At 37.1% G+C, this 12,107-nt stretch overlaps 1 protein-coding gene across 3 annotated transcripts in view; it reads left to right on the top strand.

The window, feature by feature from the left end:
* Positions 1-12,107, top strand: part of DACH2 (dachshund family transcription factor 2) — a 536,716-nt gene that overhangs the window by 214,404 nt on the left and 310,205 nt on the right. The gene's annotated exons all lie outside the window — the stretch shown is intronic.

Below are 12,107 nucleotides of genomic sequence, written 5' to 3'. Positions count from 1 at the left end.
CTCCTTTTCTGTGATCTATTTGCATTCATATTTAATGAGAATTTTAAAAAAATTGTATTGGAATAATAAATAAGTTAATAGGATACATACTTTACAGACAATTTAAAAAAATGTAGAGTAGGTTAAACTTAAATTTTGTTAGAAGTAGGTTTAACAAAATCTCATTAAAAGAAATGTTTGCAAATATATATTTAAATGTTGCAATAAGCACTAAATCCAGGGAGTAAACCTGGGGTTGAGATACTCTGGAAGGGGAAAGGCCATTACTAAAATACTCTATTGCTGTTGAAAACATCCTGGTGAAGAGCAGGAGAAAGGAGCTGCTTGCCTAGATTTGCATTTTTATCACCCATCTGGAAGTATATGTGTGTTTGCCCTGTGCCTGGGATTAGAATAAACTGTTGCTTGTTCCAGCACCTGGCTGCTTACTAGAATCTAGAATGCTAATAATGCTCAGTAAACAGATGTCAGGAAATGATGAGAACAAACATGCCAGTTATTTCCCCTCTTTTGAGTATTTAATATATATATATATATATATATATATATATATATATATATATATATATATATATACACATACACTTATCTCATAGAGCTGGAAGGGACCCTGAAATGTCATTGAATCCAGCTCCATGCCTTCACTAGCAGGACCAAGTACTGATTTTGCCATAGATCCCTAAGTGGCCCCCTCATGGATTGAACTCACAACTCTGGGTTTAGCAGGCCAATGCTCAAACCAGTGAACTATCCCTCCCTCTCCCCCTATTATGGTGCTTTGGGATGCATGCCGAAATTGTCATTACTGAGAATGTTAATGCACAGATATTGCAGTGATTTCATGGAGAGGAAGAAGTAAACTGAAGAAATATTTTTAATCACAACCCATGATGGTCATTCCTGTCCAGAATTTGACAGGAGAACAGTGAGGAATTGAAAGAGATAAGAGTCAGATGGCGACCAGAATGGTGTTGCAAGTGGCTGTGCATGCATCCAACACAGCTGTGTGACCAATGGCCATAGCTGTCACAATGAGGAGGTCCTCAGGCAACATGAAAGAAGTGCAGTCCACCATAGGGGACCTGCCCTCTGAAGGGATGGGACTCTAGCAGCAGAACAAATGAAGCATTCAATTTACCAAAAGATTCATGGGCCACACTGCAATCCTTGGGGATCTACACAATCTCTGTGTAAGATGCTATTTAAATATCAACCTGCTTTCTTCTCACAATGGTAGCATAAAACCTGAATTAGGTCCCTTTGGTACTTGAAAAGATTCCAGTACCTGTACACCAGTACCAGCCAAGGTGCACCCTCAGGAGAAATTCACTAATGTCACTACAGCACTACTTTCTGGGCAATTGGTATTCACACTGAGACGTTTCATTCAGGTACCAAGGACTTCAGTACTAACTTCATCAGAAGAGTTTACTTTGGTACTGTCCGCCTCATAATTGTTATTTACGTGGGGTGACCAGATGTCCCGATTTTATAGGAACAGTCCCGATATTTGGGTTTTTTTCTTATATAGGTGCCAATTACCCCATACCCCTGTCCCCAATTTTTCACACTTACTATCTGGTCACCCTATATTTATGATATCGACAGTCTCCACACAGAGTCATGATACTGGGTATCTAGTGGTCAGTGCTGTTCTCTTCAGCATTATGAACATTTCCCAGTTAGCACCAACCATGCACATTTGCTTGGCACTGAGTATATTTTCAATACCAGTGACAGATTTTCCCATGTCAAATACGAGGACATCTACCAAGTCTGTTTTGCCATTTGAAGAAGACTGTTTCTTCCTATCTGTATCAGATCATAGACCTATATGCTCCCCAAGACCTCTATTGTATGTTACTTATACATCCAGCAGGGAATCTAGGGTTCATAATTACTCTAGTAAATACAAGGAGTAAAAGGAGACACCTCTCACCTGATGGCCTCCCCATGGACTTGAATTCATAGAATCATAGGACTGGAGGGGACCTCGAGAGGTCATCTAATCCAGTCCCCTGCACTCATAGCAGAACTAAGTATTATCTAGACCAGTGGTTCTCAAACTAGGGCTGCTGTTTGTTCAGGGAAAGCCCCTGGCAGGCCGGGCTGGTTTATTTACCTGCTGCATCCACAGCTGTGGCCAACTGCAGCTCCCAGTGGCCGCAGTTCGCTGCTCCAGGAAGCAGCGCGGGCCGAGGGACATGCTGGCTGCCCTTCCTGCAGCCCCCATTGGCCTGGAGTGGTGAACTGCAGCCACTGGGAGCCGCGATCGGCCGAATCTGCAGACGCAGCAGGTAAACAAACCGGCCCAGCCCATCAGGGGCTTTCCCTGAAGAAGCGGCAGCCCTAGTTTGAGAACCACTGATCTAGACCATCCCTTACAGGTATTTGTCTAACCTGCTCTTAAAAATCTCCAGTGACAGAGATTCCACAACCTCTCTGGGCAATTTATTCCAGTGCTTAACCACCCTGACAGGAAGTTTTTCCTAATGTCCAACCTAAACTGCCCTTGCTGCAATTTAAACCCATTGCTTCTTGTCCTGTCCTCAGTTCACTTACAGCTGTCATCTGTGGCTGTACAGGGCACTGTGGGGCTTCCATTATGCCAGCAAGCCTTTCTCCTCTACTCTCTCTAGGAGTAGATCTTCTTCCTCAGTACAGTTTCTGAGGGTTCAAGAGCAGCAGCCCCCCGATGCCACTAGCAGATCCTCAGCAGACACAAGTCTCTGATGAACATATCCATCAGTCACATAAGTTTGCTGCTGCTGGGTCTCCTTTGGCAGAGCAATTTTACAATCTCTGTTTAGGTAGACTCTGAGCACAGGTTATTGCTTGTGAGTTACCAAGAATGAAATATATATAGTCAATTAGTCAAAGAAGAAAAAACAATTATTTACTCTATAGTATATGTGGTTCTTTGAGATGTGTTGTCCATGTGCATTCCTCAACCTGCCCCTCAAACCCTACTACGAATTCCCATAACACCTTGCTTCTGTATTGGTGAAGGAAATGAAGTTTGATTGGCTCTCCCTTTTATGCCCTCTGGTGGTAATGGTGGTGGGGGAGCATGAGGACACTCAGAGTGCAGGCCAAAAGATTCCAATCTTGAGCACCCATGGACGCCGAGTATGGAAAGCATGTGGACAACACTTCTTGAAGAACCACAGTTACTGCAATGTAAGTAACAATGTTACGCTGTTTATTTTAAAATGAATAATGCAGGTTGGGCATCATTAATTCTTTTGCTCTACACTGGATAGCATTAGAAGTGGGTTCAGCCTACTGGATTCATGCAGTATCAAAAGAGCTCCGGATTATATAGATGAAGTTGGTCTTTTATGATCAAGATCGTATTTAACTTGATAAGCGAAGACAATGAGCTGGTGAGATACCTCATTTAAAAAACTAACAACACCCCCAACTCTTTGTTTTCTCCATCCTAGTACAATTTGAGTACCCAGATTATAACACTTTTCTTTTGAACAGAAATTAGAACTGGACATATACCTCAATTTTTTCACTCCAATATTTGCTCAAATAAAATACTGAATTAACCATGGCTGCATTTGCACCGTTTATGTGGCTAATTCAGTGAGCAAGTTTACATGCAAGATTGTTGATGAAAACAGTGAATTTTAAGGAAATGTTAAACTCTTGTTGCAAATCATTACATTGGAATCCCATTTCTAAGAGTTAAGCTTATTCAACAGAACAGAAACAATACTCATCCTCTACGTGTCCAATGAAAACTAGTCAACCTAGCTTGAATTTTCCATATTGAGTATTCACAATGGGCTGTTTATTAACAATCTACAAACCAATAGTTTATTTTTAGAAATGATATAAAATGTTCAATATGTTCAAGATTATTCTAAGCTTCACATGGACAATTTGTAATCAGAAAGTCCTAAAATTAACTTAATAAATAATTCTCAACAGATTTGCTCAGCTTTATCAGAAATAAACTTATCTGCCTTTATTATCCTGTGGTGCATAAATGAAGTAGTAGAGTGTTAATAAATTTTTGTGACAAACGCACACATAAGCACATGGACATACAGCTACACCCACTTTCTTTCAACCAAATTATAAATTAGTCTATTTAGTGAGGACTTCTTTAAAATATCCCATGGAGTTTATGCCATGTCTAATAAAATCACAAATACTGTACATGAATTTGTTCCTGAGCATTTTTCTTTTTGCTAATAGAGCACATTTACATGATCCAACCCCCCAGAAGTTGTCATATTTTTCTAGCAGCTTATTTTTATGCTATAATTGTGTTACAGAAAATTTACCCTCTGTCTAACCCTTAATCATATTCACATGTACCTAAAATGTATTGCTTAGTGTCAGAAGTTAATAATAATATTCCTAATTTACATTTTTGTAAAATATTTGAAAAAACATAAGAAATGGAGGTTATTTGCTTCATTTAAACATTATATTAATAAACACAGAGAAATCTTAGAAATTATGTATAATAATTTATATTGCTTAAATGATCTTGTTCTTTCTGTATTCAGAAAATAATTTTAACAGTATTTGAATAGCCTGTACACACTTGCATACTGCAGATATTTACAGTTTCAAAATTCTTTGAAATCTTTTTTATCACAATATAAGTAAATATATATGCAAAAATATCATGTAATAGTTTCCTGTATAATTTCCACAGCAATTAAAGACTGGCCAAAATTTGTATAATAAATGTACATAACTCACAAAGACATTCTCACTTACGTAGTGTAATACCCACTTGATAGAATACAAAGCCATATGATGCACTTCATTTAGCATGCGTCATTGATTGCCTCACCTGTGATCTGTCCTCTGCTCAATAATCTATCTACTGCCAGGGCTAGTTGTAACATTCCAAACATCTAAAATAGCTTCAACAGCTCCCCTCTCCCCCCCGCCCCAACACACTTAACCAAAACCTTGCAGTTGGTCTAACAGGCAGAAAGGGAAATATTCATTGTATTAGCACTGGTGGGCTTCAAACATATTGATCTTTAAGGTCAGGACAGTATTATATAAGGAAAAGATGATTACAATAATGTTAATAGGTTAATTTTAATCTGAAATGTATTAGTCATAATTTTTTCTCTCCTCTGCCTATTGAAATATATTATTTGTAGAATGGACGACTGGCTTTACAGGTGGAAGAATATGCAAAATAACACCAATAAAAGTTTTAAAACTCTCCAAAATATTTTTGAAATAGATTTTCTGTGAAACATGTCTATGGAATACCTGATGATTTTGTGTGGAGTCAAGACTTCATTGGCACTCATTTGTGATGATGCAATTAATTCACTCATGGTTTTGCCACTTATTCCAAACTTTGTCTGGCAAAAATCCTCCTTTATACCACATTGCAATGCCTGCAACCTCAAAGGTGAACGGGTTTTGTCTGGTCAAGTGAGAAGAAAGAGATGGGCATTAAATTAATGAAAGAGAATCTGAAACATAGAAAGGTAAAATATGACTGTGTGCTAGAGCTCTCTTACTGATAAAGTGGGAAACCAAACTGAACTTGATAGTAACGTTACAACTTGTTCGCAGTGTTGTTTTAGTCAGAGTATTGATCCCAGGAGAGAAAAGGTGTGTGAGGTAATATTTTTTATTGGACCAACTTATGGTGGTGAAAGAGACAAGCTTTGGAGCAACACAAGGCTCTTCAGGTCTGATGTGAAGAAGAGCTCTGTATAGCTCAAGAGCTTGTCTTTTTCACCAACAGAAGTTGGTTCAATAAAAGATATTACCACACCCACCTTCTCTCTCTAGTGGTATTATACATCATTTTTATAGATTGCTGTTTTTATTACTCAATAGCAACTATTGTACATCTACATCAGACCAAGGAGGGTTTCTTGAGTAAAGAGTGAAGAACTATACACTCGGCGTTAGCCAGATAGCTATTGGCTGTGTCAGAGACCTTAGAAATGTTTTGTGAAAGGTACAGGGTGAAAAAAAACAAACAAGTTAAAGATTTAAGATGAGAAAAGGTAACATTGTGCCTAAATATTAGGTTATACATAGTGTTTAATTATTTTTGAACACATATTAAATATATTGAAATTTTATTTACTGTTTCTCAGCCAATTCAGGACTACCTGAAACCTATCACTTAGTATTCACACCAGGAAATAAATTATACCCTACCCATATCAGCGGGTAGACCAGTAACTCTCCTGGTAATGCAAGACTCTTTTCCTTATCCCTTTGTATCTGTTGGTTCTCTCCTATAATATAATATAAATTAGAAATAGAAACTTTTATGTATGAATTAATTTGCTCATAAAATGTGAAAACTTTCCCTACAGTTGTGAGTAGAAGTGGTCATATTATATTACTTAAGAAAAAAATAAAAGTGGTGATGGAGTGTTATATCATTGACCATTTTCTGAGCAGCTACTCAGCTGCTAAACTGTTGCTGCTGGATGAAAGAGCATCTTCCTCCACATGGAATCCTTCCATTATCATGGAAAAAATATAGTTTTGTGAGGATAAGGCTGTCTTTCACTCTGTTAGGAAGTATCCAAATGTGATGGCATCCCAATCCTGATTGGGTCATCTGGGTGTTACCATAATATAAATAATAAAGAATCAGTGGTGTTCTGAGAAATAGCATTTCTGGCTGATAATACTCTCAAAAATTATTTACAGCTTTAAAAAGTTGTACTTTTATCTTCTTTTCCACAGGAAGATTTTACTAATGATTATTACCTCTTTGCTGATGTTATTTGAAATTTCCATCTTTCTTTGTCGTTAGATTTACAGGAAGGGAAATATCACTTTCCTGTTTGCTAGGGAATTCTTATTTGGTAGCCAGATATTGAAAACCCACATACTGTTATTTTGATGTGCCTGAATCAGTAAAAGTTTTTACTTCATGTATTTCTTTTGTTAAACCATGTAATATGCTTAACGTAGTGAGCATTACTTTACATAAAGAGGAGATCAAGCCTAATTTACCAAGGCAAACTAAGATACATTATTGAATTAGTTGTGATTGAATATGTAGGTATAGGTTGTTTAGGGGAAAATGGGTATTTGTGGTTCTGTGCAGTTAATGTGGTATTATAGTATTAATAATATATAAATATTAAATAATAAAATCCTACTAGGAGTTTTTTTCACTAACCCATGCCTTACATTTGCTGGTTCTAGAAAGGAATCCAGGTTTTCCCCTCAATAACGCTTGGATGTTTGGAAGCAGAACAATTGGAAATTACACCATTAGTGGCTTATCTTTTTTCTCAGATCCCTTTTTTTTAAAAAAGCAATGGGAATATTACATCTGTCATCATAGTTTAGATCCTTCAGTTTATTATGCCTACTTTAATACTGGCTGTCAGAGCTGGGATTTATTGCTCTAGCCCTAAGGACAAGGGGGTTCATGATCTCTCAAACCTACTCTGTATTTAGAACTCTTTAATTTGAATGTATTTACCAACTGGGCTAAGAGACAAAAAAAAAAAAAAAGAAGTACCTTATATACCTGTCAGGCTTAATAGTCAATAACACTCATTTTGCTAAGTAAAACTTCAGGAAAAGTTGGTATATTTTGTTCCCCGCTCCCCTGTGAATTTCACTTGGAGGTAGTATCTTAGTCAAAATCCTGAAGTGATATAAAACATGTAGACTACATATCTTTTTGTCGATGATGTTATTTCTTTTGCCTCATTTTGTTGCCACATACTCAGGAGGAGTCATTCCAAATAATAGAGATTTTTAATAACTTAAAAGGGCAATTTATTATTATATTAACAAGGCAGCCTTTTATCCTTAATGGAAGACTGTGGTGTAGATTGAAGTCCAGGGGCCAGTTTAATCCCTAAGTGAATTTCAAGCAGTGTAGCTAATTTGGCACTAGGTGTTTTCTATATGGTGCACATCACATATGTTTTTGGTTAGTCTGGGAAATGTTCTCTTCCATGTATGTGACAGAAATTTTATGTACAGTAATGTTAGGTTTGATTAATTTCATTCTAGAAATATGAAGCATAGACACTGGATTAGATGTTTTGTCAGCAAACCAAATATTGAGTTTTTTAAGTTTACTGCCTGTGGGAAGAACATTCAAATGAGCAAATCATTAGATCTGTATTTGCTCATCTCAGCTCATGCAGGTATGAAAAAAATTAACTCTGTTTAAATAAAAGTAAATGTTTAATAGCATTTTAAAATGAGGGCATTGTAGTTACTTTGCACTTATTGTGTAATTGGGCTTTTCCTTTCCAATATGTAATTTCACTATTTAATATAGGGCTGAACTGTGGCATAATTTATACCATTTACACCACTACAATCCATGCAATGTACTTTCTCATACAAATTTGTGGTCATTACCAGTAACAAAAAGCATAAGGTAGTTTAAGTGAAATTGCAATGTGAATCCAGTGTAATTTCAATGACCTCACTATAAAAAGTGAACAAACATTTTTCTTCACAGCTGTTTTACAAATTCACTCCATATGGAAGATAGTAAAGTAATATGAAAGTGACAGTGCCTGTGAAAGTCCGTAAAATAGGTTGGTTACTTATAACTGTCAGTTTCCTGGCCCTTGAATATCTTTTTGGTATGTTTTTTTTCCTGTAAATTGTTGATCTGTACTCTCAGCCTTCACTATAACTTTACAAAGTTTATCTTGAGAGTTTTTTTTTAAATGCCTAAGAATTACTCAGTTTGAGGAATACTGGATGAGTTGTGATCACTGCTTTCCAGTGTCCCTCTCCTCCAAATAACAAGCAACACATTAATCTTAAAATTTTGTGCTCATTAGGACTTATTTAACACAAACCACTTCTGTTATCACTTCTTATATTATGTGTTTTGGCAAAAATTGACCTTTTAATGGTGACCACAGTAATTTTGTGTCTGTACATTTCAACTTTTTCTATCCCTTCTCTCCCCCTCCCCACCACAGGGAAACCATATTCCACTAAAGTATCTCATGTGTCAGTTACATCCCCGAAAGAATACTGAAGTTATAGCCAAAATCTTATAGTACTGTTGCCCAAGTATAGATTACAAGGTTTGGCACACTATAAGGAACGTTAGCATAAGTATGCAGTAGTGAGACCAGTTATAAATTTCTGCATGCACTCCTAAAAGAGGCATGCAAGCAATGGGACAACACTTTTTTTTTATTTTTAAAATTTTGCTGCACCAATCATTTTCAGTAGAGACCATTAAAGATTCCAGTTTGATCTCTCATAATGTAATAAAAAAGAGAATTTTAATGACCAGGAAAACTTGTTTGAAACAAAGAAAGCCGTCTGTTAGTTTTATTTTGATTGACAACCGTGCCTATAATAAACCATTAGCTGACACTAGAACATGCCTTATCAGAGAAGTCTGCAATGTCCCCAAAGTCAGCTGAAACATTAAATAACATAGAGCATCAGATCTTGGAACAGTTTAAGCGACAGGAAACAAACTGTTTTTTGGTTTTCAATTGCTTTGTTTGTAGGTACAAAAAAGAATCCAGTGAATGTTTACATCTTCCCATGACATTTTGCACTAATACGGTTTCAAACAGATTATGGAGTAGAATATTAAATAAATACCACAAAAGGAACTCATGGTTTTCAGTTTCCTCTTGTGCTGAATGACAGTAATCCTGTCTGACAAAAGAGGGTTATTGCCATTAGTAAATCCTGTTATTTAGTTCCCTCAGCAGCCTGTAACACACATTGATAAAGAACATAAGAATATAAGAACGGCCGTACCGGGTCAGACCAAAGGTCCATCTAGCCCAGTATCTGTCTACCGACAGTGGCCAATGCCAGGTGCCCCAGAGGGAGTGAAGCTAACAGGAATGATCAAGTGATCTCTCTCCTGCCATCCATCTCCATCCTCTGATGAACAGAGGCTAGAGACACCATTCTTCACCCTTCCTGGCTAATAGCCATTTATGGACTTAGCCACCATGAATTTATCCAGTTCCCTTTTAAACATTGTTATAGTCCCAGCCTTCATAGCCTCCTCAGGTAAGGAGTTCCACAAGTTGACTGTGCGCTGTGTGAAGAAGAACTTCCTTTTATTTGTTTTAAACCTGCTACCTATTAATTTCATTTGGTGACCCCTAGTTCTTGTATTATGGGAATAAGTAAATAACTTTTCCTTATCCACTTTCTCCACATCACTCATGATTTTATATACCTCTATCATATCCCCCCTTTGTCTCCTCTTTTCCAAGCTGAAGAGGCCTAGCCTCTTTAATCTTTCCTCATATGGGACCCTCTCCAAACCCCTAATCATTTTAGTTGCCCTTTTCTGAACCTTTTCTAGTGCTAGAATATCTTTTTTGAGGTGAGGAGACCACATCTGTACACAGTATTCGAGATGTGGGCGTACCATGGATTTATATAAGGGCAATAATATATTCTCTGTCTTATTCTCTATCCCCTTTTTAATGATTCCTAACATCCTGTTTGCTTTCTTGACCGCCTCTGCGGACTGCGTGGACATCTTCAGAGAACTATCCATGATGACGCCAAGATATTTTTCCTGACTCGTTGTAGCTAAATTAGCCCCCATCATATTGTATGTATAGTTGGGTTTTTTTTTCCAATGTGCATGACTTTACATTTATCCATATTAAATTTCATTTGCCATTTTGTTGTCCACTCACTTAGTTTTGTGAGATCTTTTTGAAGTTCTTCACAATCTGCTTTGGTCCTAACTATCTTGAGTAGTTTAGTATCATCTGCAAACTTTGCCACCTCACTGTTTACCCTTTTCTCCAGATCATTTATGAATAAATTGAATAGGATTGGTCCTAGGACTGACCCTAGGGAACACCACTAGTTACCCTTCTCCATTCTGAGAATTTACCATTAATTCCTTTGTTCCCTGTCTTTTAGCCAGTTCTCAATCCATGAAAGGACCTTCCCTTTTATCCCATGACAGCTTAATTTACGTAAGAGCCTTTGGTGAGGGACCTTGTCAAAGGCTTTCTGGAAATCTAAGTACACCATGTCCACTGGATCCTCCTTGGCCACATGTTTGTTGTCTCCCTTCAAAGAACTCTAATAGATTAGTAAGATACGATTTCACTTTACAGAAACCATGTTGACTATTGCTCAACAGTTTGTTTTTCTATGTGTCTGACAATTTTATTCTTAACTATTGTTTCGACTAATTTGCCTGGTACCGATGTTAGACTTACCGGTCTGTAATTGCTGGGATCACCTCTAGAGCCCTTTTTAAATATTGGCGTTACATTAGCTAATTTCCAGTCATTGGGTACCGAAGCCGATTTAAAGGACAGGTTACAAACCTTAGTTAATAGTTCCGCAACTTCATATTTAGTTCTTTCAGAACTCTTGGATGAATTTGTGTAAAGATTTGGAAAATCAGAAATGTCAAACTAAGAGGCTACTTAGATCATCTGGATCATAAGGGTGTGGCATAAGTACAGCAGTTAAGCCATAGGAAATATCTGCATCAGTCTAAATAAAAAAATATATTGAATGTTGAAAAATATATATTCTCATTAGAGTTCTTTATAAATTATTGGGCACTAGATGTCCATTCAGAATATGGTCTCTTCGTTGATGTTCACAAACCTTTGTGTGTACAGATTTTGAGCACTAGCAGTTGTATATGTAGCTGGTAGAATTTACATGAGCTAAACTTATTTAGATAGAATTGAGAGAGACTACATATTTTTATCAACAATGACTCTAAAACTAAAATTCACCCTGTGCAGAAAGTTAGCACAATTTTCATTGTTATAATCACTTATTCAAGGGCTATGCAGCACTTAAGACCTATTTAAGCCCTTCAAGTAAGTATATACAAATTAAGTTGTGTATGGGCTATGTGCCAAGTGATCAGACTCAAAAGAGACATGCCCAAATTTGGAGACCAAGTTGAGATCCCTTTGGAAATAGGGCCCTACAAGTCTTAGGTTAGCTTATGATATTATAAGGAAGAACTACAAGCACGGTGAGGGTAAAATTCTGCCTTAGGAAATGATGCCCTACTCCTCCTCCATTGAAGTCAATGGAAGCTTTGCATTGACTTCAGTGGGCATAGCATCAGACCCTGAATGTGGTTTCCGTTTTGAATGAGAATAGTGTTTATC

This window comes from Gopherus evgoodei, chromosome 9 (genome assembly GCF_007399415.2).
Source record: "Gopherus evgoodei ecotype Sinaloan lineage chromosome 9, rGopEvg1_v1.p, whole genome shotgun sequence".
NCBI classification, from domain to species: Eukaryota; Metazoa; Chordata; order Testudines; family Testudinidae; genus Gopherus; species Gopherus evgoodei.
This window is presented reverse-complemented; position numbering and strand designations above follow the sequence as displayed.